General features: G+C 40.3%; 1 protein-coding gene across 1 annotated transcript in view; it reads right to left on the bottom strand.

Moving 5' to 3' along the window:
- Window positions 1–19,162, bottom strand: part of ANOS1 (anosmin 1) — a 210,873-nt gene that overhangs the window by 169,943 nt on the left and 21,768 nt on the right. The window lies entirely within an intron of this gene.

Below are 19,162 nucleotides of genomic sequence, written 5' to 3'. Positions count from 1 at the left end.
TAGTGCACAACTCTACCCGAACTCGGTCCCTAACCCCAATACTTACTGTCGTGATGCTGGCAGTCGGGATGCTGGTGCCGGGATTCTGACTGGTGTTGGGATTCCGGTACCGATATTCTAAACTACATCTCCTTTGACCACTGGTTACTCTTATAAACATATTTTCTTCAACTAGACTTATATGATAAATAACATAGTAATAATAACACATACTGCAGCCATATGTTTGCTCTTGCCTAAACTGCAGAAGACTAGTCAAAGCTATTTGGTTCATAGAAATACAGCACATTTCTATTCAATAATCAGGGGCCAATTCATCAAATGATAAATGGCCTGGTAACCATGTGAAAAAACTAGTTTCCGCATATTTAAGTTACCGGGCCAATCATCAGGGGTCCGATAGGACCCCCTTGGTTTTCAGGAAACTGCCGAGAACAAGCTCAATCTTCAGACGGCACTTGCTCTCGTAGCCCAGCTCCTTCCCATGGGAAGGAGTTCCGGAGATGCTAAGAGGGATCCGAGCTGATCTCCTCCGCCGCCTCCTCACTACCTCCCCGGCGGCTTTGCGCATGTGTGACCCGAGGTAGCCGGGACAATGGGGAGCAGGTAAGTAATGCAGCTACAGAAAGAAGTAGCTGTGATACTAACCATGGGGACAACTGCTTTTCGGAGCAGTTGTTCAATCACCGGAGCAATGATGAATTGCTCCGGTCATGTTTCAACCGCTGTGAGTTGGATACTTAAGTATCCCTCGCAGCGAGTTCAATACTTCATCATAGGCCATACGCCCTTCGATGATGAATAGGCTCAATAATCTGAAATAAGAACTGTAAAATGATTTACTCAAAGGTGTTTGCTATGTTTTCTGCTGTTGCAAAACTTTTGCACAGCGCAAATTATCTCAATATTAGCACTGTCTTGAATGTAACTTTATGATTTCCTTATAATTTAGGGTCATATAATGTAGGCCTATTTAATCTAGGTGCATACAATTCTAATCATACAACTGTATTGTTAATTGGCACAAAACAAGTCATGATAATTAGTCACCAACGATGTGTTTATGAATCTAGTAATCTGGATTCATTTTAAAATTGGGGCAAACATCTACTTTACTGTTATGGGGACAATATGGATTTGAATTGATTGAATTGGTATTAAGACGGAGGGATTCTTCTATATTATTAAGACAGAGGCAAACATAATTATTATTAGTATTATTATAATTAAGGTGAGCCAATATTTTTATTATTAAGATGGGGCAATCATCATAATTATTGAGACAGGGCTATCTATATCACTGTTAGGATGGGAGTAATTGTTTGCATTAGTAGGACTTGGGTATCACTTGTAGTGCATTTTTCTACTTACATATATATACTACAAGTATGCACTGGTGCTAATGTACATTCTGGTGCTTGTAGTTCTACAAGTGCCAGAATACAAGAGCACTCATGGTGCATATTGGCACTTGTACTGCTACAAGTGCTTGCGCAGTTTTACCCAGGTACCAGTGACATGCGGTGAGGTAAATGGCTTGGGAGGCACTGGCTAGTATCAGAGCCAGATTTACAGATACATATATGAACTCGAGGGTTCAAGTGGGCATTATACAAAAGTGCAGCAGTATATAGTGCTGGAAATGTGGGATGTTTTGATCAGGCATGTGCGGAAAAGGTAGACAGGGGAGGCAGTGCCTCACCTGCCATACACTTTTTACTCCAGAGTTTTGACCATAAAAATTATTAGAAGAATACAAATAAGATATTTATATTTAAGACCTGCCCCCTTGCAGTAATACTCCGTGAATGCTGCATATTTAATTAGGGGTGGGGCCAAATGACGCGATTCTATGAGAATTGCAATTCTCATAGAATCATGTCATACAGTAAGTCCCTGTCCCCTACGTACGGACCTCCCTGGGAATATTCTTCCCATTCTGCCCACTAAACTAGGAAGTGGGCGGAATGCGGGAGAAGTGCCTACACTTCCGGGTGTGCGGGGGGTTACCCGAAAAATCAAGAGCTTCCCGCAGGTCCCGGGAGGTTAGGCAAGTATGACCAAAGTATGACAGTAAAGGCTCTGCCTCACCTGACTGCACATCACTGCCAGGTACCAAATAGCCAGGGGTACCAGGCAGCACCTGGTGCTACTCTGCATTGAGCTGGTACTCTCTAGATGTGGCAGCCACCCAATGGCAGAAGTACAACATGGGGCTGAGGAATATGGGGCCAGAAGTGATGGCACTAGATGGTGCATGCGCCATGAAGACTGTTTGGGCTTTCAGTTCTGAAAACCAAATATGGGTTCTATGCACTCACAGCATGCTCAGAAGAGTAGATCTTAGGTCCAAGGGGATTAGCAACCCCATTGCAAACTTTGACAACAATGTATTGCTTATATTAATTATGAGATTGGGAGGGGAGGGAATGAAGATGCTTTATGACACGTACTACTTTTGTGTTTTTGAAGCTTTTTGATACAACTGTTGAAGAGCACCTTGGAGTGCAGCAGGTAGGTGCACTATGTAGCAATGATGCCCTGAAAATACTTGTCTAATAGCTAATCAATCACAATTATTACAGTGACTACATATGTACTGTACCTTTCACTGCGAAATCACTCAGCACCAGATGAATGGGCCAGAACCATGGAAATCCAGTGCTGTGTAAATGTTTCTGTGATGCTGGACTCGTAATATTATCTACTCCTAAATTGGCTTAACTTACTTCTTTTTTGTGTGCAACATTTATATTTCTTTAATAAAGGTCTATGAAGGATTGATGGAGGTAATCTCTTTTTAGAATTAATCTACAGGAGTGCACCTTGTTTCGATCTGAAACAACTGTATTAAGACCATTTGGTTTTATTGGTCAGGAGTCATTTTATTATAAAAGTAATTTTACACTTACTGGCATCTGCCATGCAAGCCTGTATTTAGGCAGCATGAAACACCCACACAAGGCTTGGCAGAGGAAGACAGTTACAGGCTAAAAGTCTAATAGTTAAGAAGAGATTAGTGTAGTAGTTAAGCTGTTGGCCCCATTTTGTGGTCAGTAATTGCCAATCCAAGACTCAACTAAATGTTATTGCTGGAATAGGGACAAATTGTTCAAGGGAATAAATTATGAACATCCACCGACATAACTGTCTAAGCTTTCATTTAAAAGTTAAAAATAATGTTTAAAATAACTAACAACTTGATATTCCTAATTAAAACAAAAATATTAAATGCTTGCAGGTCTAGGCTGCCCAAAAGGATAGGCACAGTTGAATTAAAAAAAGAATATTTTTTGTGGTTGTGCACTTAAATATGTTCCAAATTGAAAGCATTAACATATTTTATAAAAAGTGTTGTTAAATAAATAATAGTCTATGACCATAACACTCCACAATCATTTCAATGTATCAAGCTGTGATAATCCCATTTATTGATGAATTAATGCTTCTTCACAATGTATGGAAAGCAGTTACTGGATTTCTCTGTTGTCGCCTTTTGATTCTCTTGATAATGCTATTGCTAAAGCCAGCTACTGTATATTGGTGAAGTGTGATGGCACCTTACTAATACCACTTTTATACCTGAATTCCGGGTCTGACCTGGAGGTTGGAACAGGGTTCCAAACCGATCAGACCCGGAATTTAGCCGATGCCGACCCAGGATATTCCCGACTTTTCCGGTGTGGAAGTGGGTCGTCAATTGGCCGGCATGCGGAATGCTCCAGGTCATCGTGACCCGGATCACGCCGTTTACACTGCAGGGTTTCACGGGTCATTTCCGTATTAAACCCTGCAAGTTACCTGTGTTGGATTGCAGGGTCACTCGACCCGGGAATCCAACTCTGTCCCCTTTTACACCAAAAAGCTACCCGGTTTAACCCTGGAATAACCCGGGTTTTAGCTCTGGTATAAAAGGGGTATAAGAAACAAAAAGCTGAGCTTTGCACCACTTGTCTAATAGCACATTGCTTACCTACTAGTCCTGCCATCCTCCGGATGCACTTTGCACATGATCAAATTGTTCGCATTGAGATCTAGTGATTTTTCTAGATCTCGTTTATGCACAATGGAGTCACCCAGTAGCCATTATACTATGCTGTTGCAATACAGCGGTCGACGGAGAAGTGAGTTACCGTAACACGTCTCCTGGGACTCTTTTTAAATACACTGCAGCACTAAGACTTCCTGCATGTGATGAGGGGAAATGCAGGATGTCGTTTAGTGCAGAGATAAGTGAGATGTTAATAAATCTTCCCTAAGAACCTCTGGTGGTTGCCTATACTGCCCCATAGCATAAGGGTACTGTCACTGTCAAGACTGCACAGAATAGGTAGCCTGAGGACAGTAATATACATTATAGTCAGGTGAAACACATTATGGGGTCAATCCAATTAGCTGCGATGAACTCACGAGTGAGAGACATTGCAGCAACAGGCTCACTTTACAGCAGCCTGAAGTCGCTCAAAAGTGCTCGCAGCCTCATAGGGGTGTGAGCCAAATTGTACAAATTCATTCAGGCTCAGCGTGGGACGTTAGGGGTGCCAGATCAGGTGCCATTGCCAGCGTTTTAACACCGCGGCAATGGCAACTAGCATTCTTCACGGCAAATTGGATTGACCTCTATGAATGACAATACAGAGTCCTAAAGCTTAGTCAGTATCACAAAGAGGGACAGGCAGGTATCAAAGTTAGTGGGAGATATTGTAGTACTCAGTAACTTGATTCTTTAATTTATCACCAAAGATGTAATTGGCCGAACTTAAAAAGTAAGAGGGTGCCTGTTCATGAACGTATTGTACTGTGCTGCCCGATAGGTCACACCATGAGCGTTGCGATGGAGCAGTGGTACATACTGTATATGGCATACTTGTCAACTCTCCCTGATTGTCAGGGAGACTCCCTGAAATAGTAGCAATCTCCCTGACTCTCTGAAGAGTCTATCAATCTCCCTGATTGCACCTTATCCCCAATATGAAGCTGTTATAGAAAAAACTTTCCAGACATACTGTATATATACATTCAAATGGGAGCATTAGTTTAAATTCCCTGCATTGGGTATAAGGCACAATGATCTCTATGGCTACATACATCTTCTGAAACATATCAGTGCGTTTTCATCAACAAATAGATCTTACTAACTGCTTTGGGGCTCATTTACATTTGGATGTAAGTCAGTTATATGACACACCTCTCACATGTAGCAGTACATTCCCACTTTACTGCGCGCTCATAGGTGCTGAATTCACAATCTCCCTCAAATACTTTTTCAAACGTCGGCTAGTATGATTTATGACAATCATTTGTGTACGTACTGATATACATGAAAGAACACGATGGACTTAGCCTTTAAACTGATGAGTGTGTGACAATAAATATATTTTAGATATGTTTTATACTTGCATTACTAATTTTCACAATACACCCACTTTAGTTTTAGGGTGAGATGTATCAAGCCTTGAAGAGTGATGAAGTGCCAATCAGCTTCCGTCATTTATCTAGCACAGGCTTTAAAATGACAGTTAGTAGTTGATTGGTTGCTTTGAGCAACTTCTCCACTTTATCACTCTCCAAAATGTGATACATCTCCCTCTTATTGTTTTGTATAACATGATTTAATGGACGTGATTCCAGATAAGGGGTCTATTTACTAAGCAGTGTTAGGAGACAGAGTGAAAAGTGATAAGATGGTGATAAGGTGCCAGCCAATCATCTCCCAACTGTCATCTCACGGGCTGTGTTTGAAAAATGACAGTTGGGAGCTGATTGGCTGGCACCTTATCACTTTCTTATCACTTTTCACTCTGTCTCCTAACACTGCTTAGTAAATAGAGCCCACAGTTTTGTAAATGAAAAGGAGATGGCTCTGGCTGCAAGAAAAGTCACCGCACAGCTCTGCAGAGATCATGCTCTAAAACTTTTCTCGACGGGAGAGAAACACACATCAAGACATAGGATAATATGTCATAAGAAAACAATCATTACCACAAGCTTGCTCTTAAAACAGACCTTTTGCTATGTATTTCAAAACAAGACCCCCCAAAAGCAGCAGGAAACATTGGCACTTGTGGCCGTCTGTTAAATTATGTGGACATGTTTGTTTTACTAAAGAAACCTAATATATTATTAATAAGGAGCGAATGAAAGCAGATAATCCAGTCTTCCATTCACCAATTAAGGTGAGGAGATTGCTGAGTCTGTGTTGACCAACTGACATCCCCAGACTAACATGCCAGGTATTTAAGGGAAGGGACAGCTGCTTCGTCACATGGCTCTAACTACCAGTGAATTGATGGCAAAATACAGGTTGAACAGTCTTTATTTAAGTATTTAGCTTACTTGGCTGACCAAGTGCCAAAAATAAGATAAGCTGTACTTGCGCTTTTTTATATTGTCATTATCACAAAATATACTGAAGTCTACTCCAACTGTGCAACAAGAACTACAACACATTAACACTATACCTATTCATCATGTTAGAGTTACAGTATAAGTATAAGTGTACGGCATGCAATGGTACAGAATGATTTGGCATACAAAAATGACTAAAGCTGGGTACATACTACAAGTATACAATCTATCGTCCAACGCGGATCAGCCTGTGCTCCCGGACTACAGCCCTAGTCCACACTCAGGCGCACTACCCCTTAACACATACAGATACAAAATAATGAATGGTCCAATGGGCGCTGTCCTTGTGTTTAAATCCAAGATATAATGTGATTTCTCCCTCTTGGAAAAAAGAAGAGAAACAAGAACAAAGTCTATGGATTAATCCAATATAAGGTGGGTGATGTTCAAAATAAATTTGTGATTAACTCACCTAATACAGGTGAGAAACATTCATCAAAAGGTATCACTAACTTTTCCTCCTTAATATAAATGGTAGGGTATAGTACACAAATGTCCCTCTCAGGGAAGTTAACTCACCTGGGCTCAGGTGTAAGTGTTCCTCAAAAGGTTATCTTTATGTATCCCAATCTGGTCGCTTTAATAGCTTCTCATCCTCCAGATATCCACAGTACACAATAGCCTAGATAGCAACACGAGCCGCAGCTCCAAGCAGAGCAGAAGCCCCTAGGATTGGACTGGCATCTCGTGGTAAGTAGCAGATGGTGCACAGGCAGTAGCGGCTCCAGGCATGGGCAAGCCGGTCCATCACCCAGAGCGCCACTGTATCCGGAGGGCGCAGGAAACGCCCACCCTCCCTCCCGGTGGTAGAGGAAATATGTAAGCTCGGGGAGGGAGCGGAGGAGGGAAGGGGCGGCAACTCAATACGGAGCTGGGCGCAGCACAGCCTAGCGCTGGCCCTGGGCACAGGCACCATGTGGCAGCAGTATCAGAAGCAACAACATAGCTTCGTACAGCAGGAAGTCCCTCAACCTGAGGAAGACAACCAGCCACAGGGTAGGGTTAGGTAAAACAGCTGCATTCCCACTGCAGGAGTTGTAAGAGGGTTATCCCCCACCGTCCCTCCTCCCTCCCCCTGAGGTCCCTTTGAGCTCATACCATAAACCCTAAGCGGTGGGTGGATTGCAGAGGTCTCGTGCACAGTGAGACTGCTCCAAAGCTGAGCAGGCTATGGTTGCTGGTGTATTCCGTCCTGTGCAGCCGCACTGCTTGAACGGTCCTCAAGCCGGCCGTGCCTCCCCTGTATGCAGTGACACTTTGATTAGTATGTAGCCTCTTGCATTCCACCATTGCTATTTTTCAGGATGCTGTGTTTTATGATCTTATACTGAACATTACATTTTACTTTTTATTTTTATTTTCGAACATTCATTTAGTGCACACATATTATGCAGCACTTTATAGTGAACAGTTCAGACATACATATTACATGGACACACATACACACTAGGCTTATTTTTTTTGTAACCAGAAGCCAAAACACCTACAAGAATGTTTTTGGAATGTGGGAGGAAAATGGAGCAAACACAGAGGGAAATTACAAACTCCACACAGATAGTGCCTTAATGAGGAACTAAACTCATGATTTCAGGGATGTGAAGCAGTAATGCTAACCACTATGCCAACTGTGCTACATTTCTTTGTATGTAAACAATATACATATACAAAAGATTACAAAATATGAAAAGGTGCAATGTCTTCAATGAACATTCTGCATTTACTTAAGAACTGTGCTTATTTCATAATAAAACTTTTATACAGCAACTACAGTACTTTTGAAAGCGGACTGCCATGATCTGCAGGAATCTTTTTGGACAATTAAAGCTGCTGTGACATATCTATTGTTCCTGCAGTCAGATATCAGTTATCAAGAAAACTCTTGCCATGAGATGTGGTGGACAACGCACCACAGGCAACATCCTCTAAAGCTGGGTACACACTGAAGCGATTTCATTTTTGGCCGAATCGGAATGACTTACAGTATCGGCCTGGCCGTTAAGTGTGTACGGCCAATCTGCATGTTTCCACAGTTGTTAGCGCTAACTTGCAGTCGCCCATGCTGCACAGCCAACCAGATGATATTGGATGCGGCACTGTGAAAGGATGGAACGAGGGATCATTTGGTCCTTCATTACATCGTTCTGATGTCTACAGCAGATACGATATGTTGGCTGCCGTATCGTCTGGTTACACATCATCTAGTGTGTACCCACCATTAGACGGGTGGGCAATAAGCGGCACTCCAGCTGCTGTGGGACTACACATCACAGCAAGCCCTGCCACATTTTAGCTACTGGTGCATAGGGTCAGTCCATGTCCAGTGGACCAATTGTGAAGATTGTCCCGACCTGACCATCTATAATTTTGATAAAATGTGATATAAAGGGCATATATGTCAGATTAACTTTGGGAAAAATGTAGTTCACAATATGCAATAGTAGCAAACCTATGGCCCTAAAAGTGGGGATGGGTGCAACTATCAAAACTGAAGATGGTCAGTTGTGGACCCCTGGTCCACTTAACATAGAATGACCCACACACTAAAACTGTGGCAGGGTATGCTGGGATGTGTAGTTCAATAGTAGCTGTAGGGTCACTTATCGCCCACCCTTGCTCTAAGTGGTAGTGGTAGGAAAACTCACTACCTAAACCAGTTCCTCCCCACACTATCTATCACCACCATCATCATTCCACTGAGCAGAGAGTCATAGTGAAAGACCAGATGATGAGTAAATGATGGAGTAAACATGGTTTTACCCACAACTTCTGTTTACACTCCCATTTGCTTTGCTTGCTCCTCATTCACATGAAAACGCATGGAGTAGTGATTTGGTGATTCATTTGCCATCACTTCTCTCATATCTTTAGTATATGCAGCTATTTCCTCTACTGGTGGCTTGTTTGACAAGTTGATTGATTATTACACTCAATTACTAATCATTAGGAAGACACATGAGGAACAATGCTGTCTAAAATTTTCAAAGGTCAAGGCAACTGTAACATTCACTTTTACTTTGTCAAAAATAATGTTGATAAATTATATAATTGTACCAAGTAAAATAGTATAACAATAATATATTCCACATAATCTATTTTTCTTGCCCTAACAAAATGCTTCTAATGTAGCTATGATATATAATATAGGGCACAACTCTGATAGTGCAAGTGCTATGAGGATCAGAACCTGGGATGCAACAAGTAAGGTTTTGTTGCTGTGATATCATACTTGGCCTGGTAGAATTCTGTAATGCTACATACTGATTTTATGCCCACACAGGTGTTGGGAGGATGCTGAACAGAAATAATAGTTATGTCACTAGTAAATTAATGCAATTTCATACATAGTGCTACATCGCTTTCAAAATAAGATTTGTGTTGGTCACAGAGCGTCTGATTTATTGTACAAGAGCAGGTGTTCAGAATATTATTATATTGTTAGAGAATTAGACACATATTGTAAAGCAGTTTTCTGGCATATTTGGAATATTCTCATCTCTAATAACTGCAGGGTCACAATTTCTAAGCCTAATGGTATTCTGGTAAACCACATGAATTGTACATATCTTCATTTAGACACACAGAATACCTAATATTTGTCTAAGGCATATAACGATATTACATGTTATCACTGTTTCACATTTATATTGTATTCATATAGTCATCAAACCACATGAAAGGAAAACTGGAATGATGCTGTCATTGTATACACTGCTAGTTATTACAATTTGTATGTCTTTTTTGTTGTACCGAATATCGTTAGGCTTTATCTTCATGACAACTTTTTACCAGCAACAAGTAAATGTTTCTTTTGAGAGTACATTCCTATCTAATGATGTTCTCATGGAAAAATTCAACAGTGCATCAACACATTGCCTGACACTTGCCTAATGCAAGGGACGGCTACTATTAAAAGATAACCTGATTCAGAATGTTTAAGAAGGGACATTGTACCAGTCACTTGATGACATGATTCCCAAATCCTGTTTGTAATTGGAGTCTGTAAATAAAAAATATTTTTGAGGACTCTAATTCTATCAGACATATGAGGATGAATACAAATACAGTCTGTCAGTGGATGGAATCACGAATACCATGCTTTGACAAGTATTTATTTTAATTGAAAAATGATTCATCAACATTGCAAAGTAGAAAATCAGCTATTAAACTAAGCTGTCTAAAAAGGAATAGTGTCACTAAGAATTAACATTACTCAAATCAGGAATACATCACTAATCTGTCCTTACATTACATCACGGTAACCATTTTTATCTTTTCTACTTTGCAGTGTGCAGACACTGGATAGACTAAAAATATTGTATTGTTATTATTATTATTAATAATAATAATAATAATAGCAATTACTACTACTAATAATAATAATATTCTTTATATAGTGCTCTTTCTACAGTAGGAGAAGTATAGCCCTTGCCAAAGCAGCTTTCATGATTTGTGTTGTTATTGGAACGTGTAGCCCATAATATGTAAATACATAAACTTTATATTACAAATCACTCTTGAAAGTGTTGACTAAACTTTTCCTGGGCATCGTGTCTCTGACAGAAGACAAGTTATTGCTGTGTCTTTCTTTCTACTCCTCACAATTCGTTATCATTTCCTTAGCTCAACCTATTGACTGAGAGAAAGGCTGGAGACCAATGGAAGGAACTAAATTTAGGAAGAGGAAAAGAAGATGGGACAAAAACAATCCAGAAATAGCTAAGTGTTGTGCCTAAAGAAGTTTTTGCATAGATATATTAGTCGCTGATGCATGTGTCTGGGATAAACCAGAATAGTTTTAAGTAGCCGAATCTGGGTTCTGGGTCTAAAAGTGGGTAGAATAAAGGATTATTTATTTATTAACAGTTACTTATATAGTGCAGCATATTCTGTTGCGCTTTACAATTGGGAACAACATTAATATAACAAACTGGGTAATAACAGACAGACATAACGGTAAGAGGGCCCTGCTCGCAAGCTTACAATCTATAGGGAAATAGGCACTACATATTGCATATTGGTCCAGCCAGATTGCAGAGGTTCTTGGAGGGCTGTATGAACCAGTCACACAGGAATGTTGGCCTAGGATTAGTAGGATGTGAAAGTGAAGAAAGATAAAATATGTAAGGTTATGTGTGGACTGTAAGAAGGGATGTAATTAGATAAGGAAGCTATAAAGGTAATGTGGGCGGTTCTGGAATCTGATAAGCTTGTCTGAAGAGATGAGTTTACAGGTAACACTTGAATGTTTGGAGACTAGCAGAAAATCTTATTGTGCATGGGGGGCATTCCACATAGTGTGTGCACCCTGAAAAAAAGTCCTGTAACTGTGAATAAGAGCAAGTAATGTGTGTGGATGAGAGACGAAGAACTTGCACAGAGCGGAGAGGTTGGGTTGGGAGATATTTTGAGATAAGTTAAGATATAAATGTTGGTGTCGTTTGGTTAATAGCCTTATGTATAAGTAAAAGTATTTTATATTGAATACAGTAGAAAACTGGTAACCAATGGAGGGAATGCCAGATAGGATCAGCAGATGATGAACAATTGGCGAGATAGATCAGCCTCACAGCTGCATTCAAAATGGATTGTAGTGGCAAGAATCTGTTTCTGGGAAGACCAGTAAGGAGACTATTGCAATAGTCAATGCGGGAAATAATGAGTGCATTGATTAGAGTTTCTGCAGTGTCTAGTGTAAGATATGGTTGAATATTGGATATGTTTTTTTAGATGTATTTAACATGATTGATTTCAAGACAGATTGAATGTGGGTAACAAATGACAGTTCAGTGTGAAGAATGACACCTAGGCAGCAGGCTTGTAGGGTGGGGTTGATTGTCGAGTTATCAACAGTGATAGAGAGATCAGGTTGGTAACTACTATTGGCCGATGGAAATTGTATTAATTCTGTTTTGTAAATAATATGTTTGAGGTGATGAGATGACATCCAAGATGAAATTGCAGACAGACATTCAGTAACGTCGACCAATACAGATGGTGACAAAAGTGGAGGGGATAGGTAGATTTGAGTATCATCCACTTACAATTGATATTGAAATCTGAAAGAACTGATTAGTTTTAGGTAGTATAGATTGAAAAAAGCAGAGGACCTAAGACTGAGCCTTCTGGTACTCCAACTGATAGAGGTATTGAAGAGGAGGTAGAATCAGAAACACAAACAGTGAAAGAACAATTTGATAGGTAGGATGAGAACCAAGAAAGGGCTGTGTCCTGAAGACCTAGGGATTGCAGTGTTTGTATCAGAACAGAGTGGTCGACAGTGTGAAAAGTGTTAGTGACAGTGCAGTCAGCCCTATAGGGTTAAGGGTTGTGTTTACTTGTTAGGATATATATAAGGGGAGGAAGAACCATCTTCCTCTTGTCCAGTTGAGATACCATCCAACTTTTTATGTCTTGGTTTGTAAACAATTTTCATTTTCATCAGAATGTTATTTCTGGTGTTTTCCTTCCAACAGGTGAAGGCCAGCTATGCCAAAAGCAGTGCCCCTCAGCGGCCTCTAGTAATGCAATATCGGTTGGGTGGCATTTTCCCTTTGATAATGTCAAGATTGTCTCTTTCTCTCAGGGGAGGACCTGGTCTCTAACTCATGGAGGGGCCAGTGCTAGGCCAAGTTAGGGGGAGTGGTTTTGCTCAATCCAGTTTGCGCGGGAGTGGATTTCTCCACCCCATCTATTTAAATATCAACATCAGGCTATTGCCAAGGTTAGCACTGCTTTTCACGCCATTCTTAATGTGACCTCTTTAATCACATTTCAGTCTTTATTTTCAGTTAGTTTCATTGAAATAATTAAACCTAGGACAATATAGTGCCAAACAATTTATGCATATTAGGAATGTTCCTTCATTTTGAACTGATGCATATAGATGGCAAAGCATATCAATATGTTTCTCTGTTTTTCAATGCACCTTGCATTGTTCCATTGTTTACACCAGGGGTAGGAAAAATTGTTCTCTTTGGGAGCTAGACATTCAACATAAAAAGCCAAAACATTTCAGGAGTGCCCACCTTATTCAACATATACAAACATTCACAAAAGTAATATATAGGTAGTAAAAAAACATTTAGTGGCTTCCCTGTACTTTCTTCTTGTAGACAGTTTGCTCAAGTTAGGTTGATAATTTGTAGTCTGAAGACAAAGACATGCTTTATAATTTTGTAATTATATGAATGTTTTTAGGACTAACATTGTCAGGATCTTCTCACCAGAGGCTCAGGCTTCTTGGGTATGCAGGGCATGCTTTGGTTCTTCAGTTTGGAGAGGTTTTAGTGAGCCAAAAGGGTCTCTCTAATACCCCTTTTACACTGGCCAAATAACTCGGGCTATTGACGTGTCAACCCGGTTCGCAGCTCTGTGTAAGAGGGGCCAGGGTTGGATACCCAAGTCGAGTGACCCGGCAATCCAACCCAGGTAGTGAGCAGGATTTAACACCCTGAGGAGAAGCCCTGGTAATAACCTGGGTCCAGCCTGTGGTGTAAATGAGTCTCAAGCCACTGTGACACGTCTAGAAACCTGTGTTCAGTGACCCTGGCTGGACCTTGGTTTTAGGTGTAAAAGAGGTATAAGGGAAGGGGGTGAAGTAGGAAGGGAAGAGTAGCATAGAGAAGAGTGACTGACACCACAAGTGGCACTGAAAATATCCTTGAGTGCCACCTTGTGACATTAGTGCCAAGGGTTGCCTACTCCTGTTTTTCATCATTTGTTCTCCTCTATATCTAATTTCCAATTTGATGTCTTTCTTCTTTTCTCATTTCTTCAATCACTATGGGGCACTTTATTCTCAAACCATGTATTACAATTATCCTTTGCTAAAACTATTAAATTAAGTTTACAGTTTTTTATTTTGAGTGTTACAATATCTCCCATGTTAAAACGGGTTGAGTATGAAATACAGACGGCTTAAAAGCAGTCTGTTTAAATCCCGACCCTGGAAGCCCGACAGATCAAAATCCTGACGCTGGCTCCTGACGCTGGCTGGTAAGTATATTTAACCCTCCCCCCCCTAACCCTCCCTTGGGGGTGCCTAACTCTAAGACTCTGGGGGTGGTGCCTAACCCTAAGTCCACCCCTTGGTGCCTAACCCTAACCCCCCCTACCCGCACCCTAAACCTAACCCTCCCGGGGGGGTGCCTAGCCCTAACCTCCCCCCCGGTGGTGCCTAACGCTAACACCACCTTCCCGTAGCCTGAACCTAATCCTCCCGGGGGTGCCTAACCCTAAGTCCCCTCCGGGGGTGCCTAAACCTAACCCTCCTCCCCATGTCTAACAGCTTGCGATGCCCGCCTAACCTACGCTGGGAGTCGGAAATTCGGCGTGGGGCGAATGATAGGCATCGGTATTTAGATGCCTATCTTTAGTCCCATGCTGGGCTTTCAGTGTCAGGATTCTGGCGGTCAGCATTTTGACTGCCGGCATCCTGACTACATCCCGTTAAAACAGATAGGTAAAAACATATTAAGCAGAAAAGTAATGTTATTATTAGCTATTATTCATCTAAAGTAAGTGGCTATTATAAATATGAAATTAATTTAAATCATGTACATCATATTTCTTTAAAATTACAATAAAGTTAAATTAATACGTTGATCATTTATACAAGCAATCTAATTGTAATATGTAAATTTTATATTTCCCTGCAAAGTTAAATGGTATTCTTCAAAGGTGTTTTCTTCATTGTGTGATGGATGTTTGTAAGGATGTAGCACGTGCTACTCATCAAAATGTAAAATCTACAGATGAAAGTCTGTTATCTTTTTAAATGCTTACAAATACCTAATTAATGCATCCGTTGTGGCCTATTGCTCTAGAGAGAACAGGCTACAGGTAATACATAGTACTACAGAGACCTCCAAGCTAAAATAAAGCATTCTATTGCTTGCCCTTTTTTTTTTTTTACATTGTTTAATCTATATCATTATTCTTCACAGGGACTTTCCTCTCAGAGTTCTTCTGTTGACTCGTGCCCCAAATAAAATGTTCTTATGTTTGTCTTTTCTACTCCTTCACCTCATTTGAATAATTTTTATATGTAAATGAAAATGCTGTTTCTGGACTTCACCACAACACTAGGTGCACCACCCTCTTTGTACATTGCAAGGACCCATATAACTACTTCCTTCTACCTCTGCTAACTCAGGCGTATTTGTACATGTCACAGCATTTAATACTGCAGTATGCAAAACACATTTTGCGCCATGTATAGTGGTAGATTTACCACTAAGTATGTGCCTAGGGTTGGCTAGGTAAGCGTGTTGCGCCCCAGCTGTCCCTTTTGTGCTCTCTCCTCCTCCTGCTGTTAAGACATCATGTCATAACATCTTATCCTTGAGTTAGTGAAGACTGACTGAATCCAAAACAGGAGCAAGTGCCACCTGCCCAGCCTGAGTACAGTAGAAAGAGAAAAAGAGAAAGAAGAAAAATGAAAGTATCTAAACACGGAGCAGCAGCATGTGGAAGGGGGCAGGTAACACATTTGCAACTCCTTTAGTTTCAGAGAAAAGGAGACAGAGGGATATTTACTGATGTACAGAAAAAAAGGAGGGGACCTAGGGGCAGCTTGACCCCTAAATTTACCTCTGACCTTTTCAAAAGGTCCAGCATAAAAAAAAAAGTATTTAATGAATCACTAAATTATCTTTGTCAATTAATTCTGTAAAGATCAATAGGATGGTGTTGTCAGTATCGCTGCGCTATTACATAGATAAGCTCCCCTATGCAAAATTATGGGGAGCTATTGCAGGCAATAATTGCTGCCAGCAGAGGTATTACCGGACAGCATGGGTTTATCGTGACGTAAGTTGATTAAAAGATAGGGGAAGAAAAACCAAGCTACATTATAAGTGAATACACAATATGGGCACCTTGCCTGTTAAAAAAATTTACCCTAAATAAATCAGTCTAGGTAACAATGACACAGAAAACCAAGTCAATGAAAAAAAGATTTTCATTTTAATATTTTACTTTTCAGCCTGAGATCAGTGTTTTCAATTAGTCAGAACTCTAATTATACAATATAAAACAAACTAACAACACTTGCACAACAATGATTTGTAGTCAATTGTTTTCAAATCCCCCTAAAGGTACAATATAAAATTAAAGCTGATCCAATATTAAGCCATCATATTAAAAACATAACTGTAAATGCAAATATTGATTAGACTATGTCAAAATACAGTGTAAGATTTTTAAGCAATAAATGGTCATGTTAAACGGTTGAGTGTACTAGTAACATAGAAACATGGAATTTGAAGGCAGATAAGAACCACTTGGCCCACCTACTCTGCCCCTTTTCATTTATCCTTTTCGCAACTTCCGCCTTATTTGCTCCTTAGTAGCGTCCCTGCCATATGAAGATTGTCCTATCAGGGCAAAGGGCATGATCTGGAGCTGCAGTGTACTAGAGCTACAGCCCCCTACATGCAGAGTTTGTATCTGGTGATAAGCAAGAATGCATTTCAAAGCATGTGTTATAAACGGAACTTTACAACCACAGCAATTGTAGTTTAGAGAACATTAACACTTTTATAGATAGATAGATAGATAGATAGATAGATAGATAGATAGATAGATAGGTAGGTAGGTAGATAGATAGATAGATAGAAAGATAGATATGGGAAAAATAGAACTAAATTTGAGCGCACACTGTGCTTGTATACCTTATGTATATATGTATGGAGAAAATACAAAAAACTTCACATATAAAAATGATATAAAATAAATGGCTTATCTGATAACAAATGGAAAGTTCATGAAAGGTAGAGTCAGAGGAGCCACCAACACGTTTCAACTGGGTATCAGACTTCTTCCCTTGAAGTCTTCCCCTGTCATATATACATAAGGTATACAAGCATGGTGGGCCCTTAAATTTAGTTCTATTTTTCTCATTTCCCAATAGTAAAAGATTACCACTGTTACATGTTTACTGTTTGAGCTGACACCCATACTGTTGGGGAGTGCTTTAAACACACACATTTTTCTCACCAGTAGCTTGTTATATATATTATATATAAGGTATACATATAATCACAATATATTTTGGTTCTTAATAAGGGTTCTCACTTCACTTGGCACTGTAAACTCTCTCTCTCTCTCTCTCTCTCTCTCTCTCTCTCTCTCTCTCTCTCCTCTCTCTCTCTCTCTCCTGTTATACAATTCAGTTTATATTTGGTATATATTGCCTTACAAACATGCCAGTTTAACCTAGAGATGTATTGTGCTTCATGTGACCTGAGTTATTTTCTTAATACCACTACTTTCAAATTAATGTTTAATAAAAAGAAAATCAATTTCAAGTATTTCTGGGTGAGTAAAAATAAGTGTGACAGTTACACAAACATGGGCCTACACTTCACAGTCTTTTTAGCTCAACTACAAAAGTGCAAAGAAAATAAACCATGAAGAATACCTGGGATGAATTGTTGGTCTTTCACAGTGGTAAGCCAGGATGTCTGACAATCACTAGGTGATAAATGTCCATGAAATGTGTTTGCAGCTGCTGCTGTTGTACATCTATCATAGTCACTACACAGAGGGAACCAAAATGTAACATGTAACCAGCATCTGCATTATTACAGAATGAGCACTGTGCAAGTGTACCTTTCAAATGTAGCTAAATGTGTTCTACTGTGCAGTAAAATAAGATGAAACACTGTTATATTCATGGCTAGAGAGAATTAGTGTCAGTCACCAAAAGACAGACATGTGCTGTGAGGATCATCATCTGAAGAGGAAATGCTCGCATAATATTAGGGTCACAGAAATGATATCTACATTATGGAGCATTTGTAAATGAAAATACTTGTATCTAACTTTCCAGCTTTAACTCCATGGGATCAATTCAATTAGGCGTGCTAATGCTGTACTTACGGTGCAGGCTGACTCATAGATTTTATTTGAATTCACAGGTCCGGGGCGAGATTGGGACGCAAGGGGGCGAGGTCTGTTGCCATTGCCGGCATTTCTATACCATTGCAACTCATCCGCCTCTCTCCTATTGAATCCCATGAGTGTCAAATTGCCAAATCAGGTTTCCAGATATAGGTGAGGTGATACTTAAACAGCAGAATTTTTTGTTTTTTTGTGTTTATTTATTTAACTATTTCGTACTAGGACCCTCTTTTCATTGCTGCAACACACACAAAAGGTTCAATATGCATAGTCAATTTTAATGTGCCATGCTTTACCTGTGAACTTTGTGAACTTCTTCTTCATCCATTTGAACACAAGCTTGCTGACTGTTTGGCTGCCTCCTCCAGGAGGAAGCAGCCAGGTCGGCACCGCAGGGGGGCAGGGGTTGGATGATGTGGGAGGTTCTGGGAAGGGGCTTGGCTGATGTGGTCGGGTCTGGGGGGTTGATGATGCAATTGGGTCATTGTAGCACCCCCGCTATGCAATGCCAAGATTACCAACATTGTTGAGCGGGTGCTGCGGTGACTCAATTAAATGCAAATTGTTTCATTGGCCGGTCTGAGCCACCCACTTCACCGAGGAGACTTGTCCACCTTTCCGAGTGGCTTGGGGCACCACACAATTTTTGGGAGACTCCCAGCCATTCCAGGAGGTTAGGCAAGTATGTTTGAAAATCAATATTATACAACATTATGAGGGATACATGTTGTAGCCATTATAATGGGATTATGAGGATCAAGATTCATAACTTTTCTCACATCACCCACATTAAAGAAAGGAAATGTTTCAGTCAGTGCCTGCAGAATTACAAAAAGAAATGTGTAGATAG

Source organism: Taudactylus pleione, unplaced genomic scaffold (assembly GCF_031769625.1).
Source record: "Taudactylus pleione unplaced genomic scaffold, aTauple2 ptg000026l, whole genome shotgun sequence".
NCBI lineage: Eukaryota > Metazoa > Chordata > Amphibia > Anura > Myobatrachidae > Taudactylus > Taudactylus pleione.
This window is presented reverse-complemented; position numbering and strand designations above follow the sequence as displayed.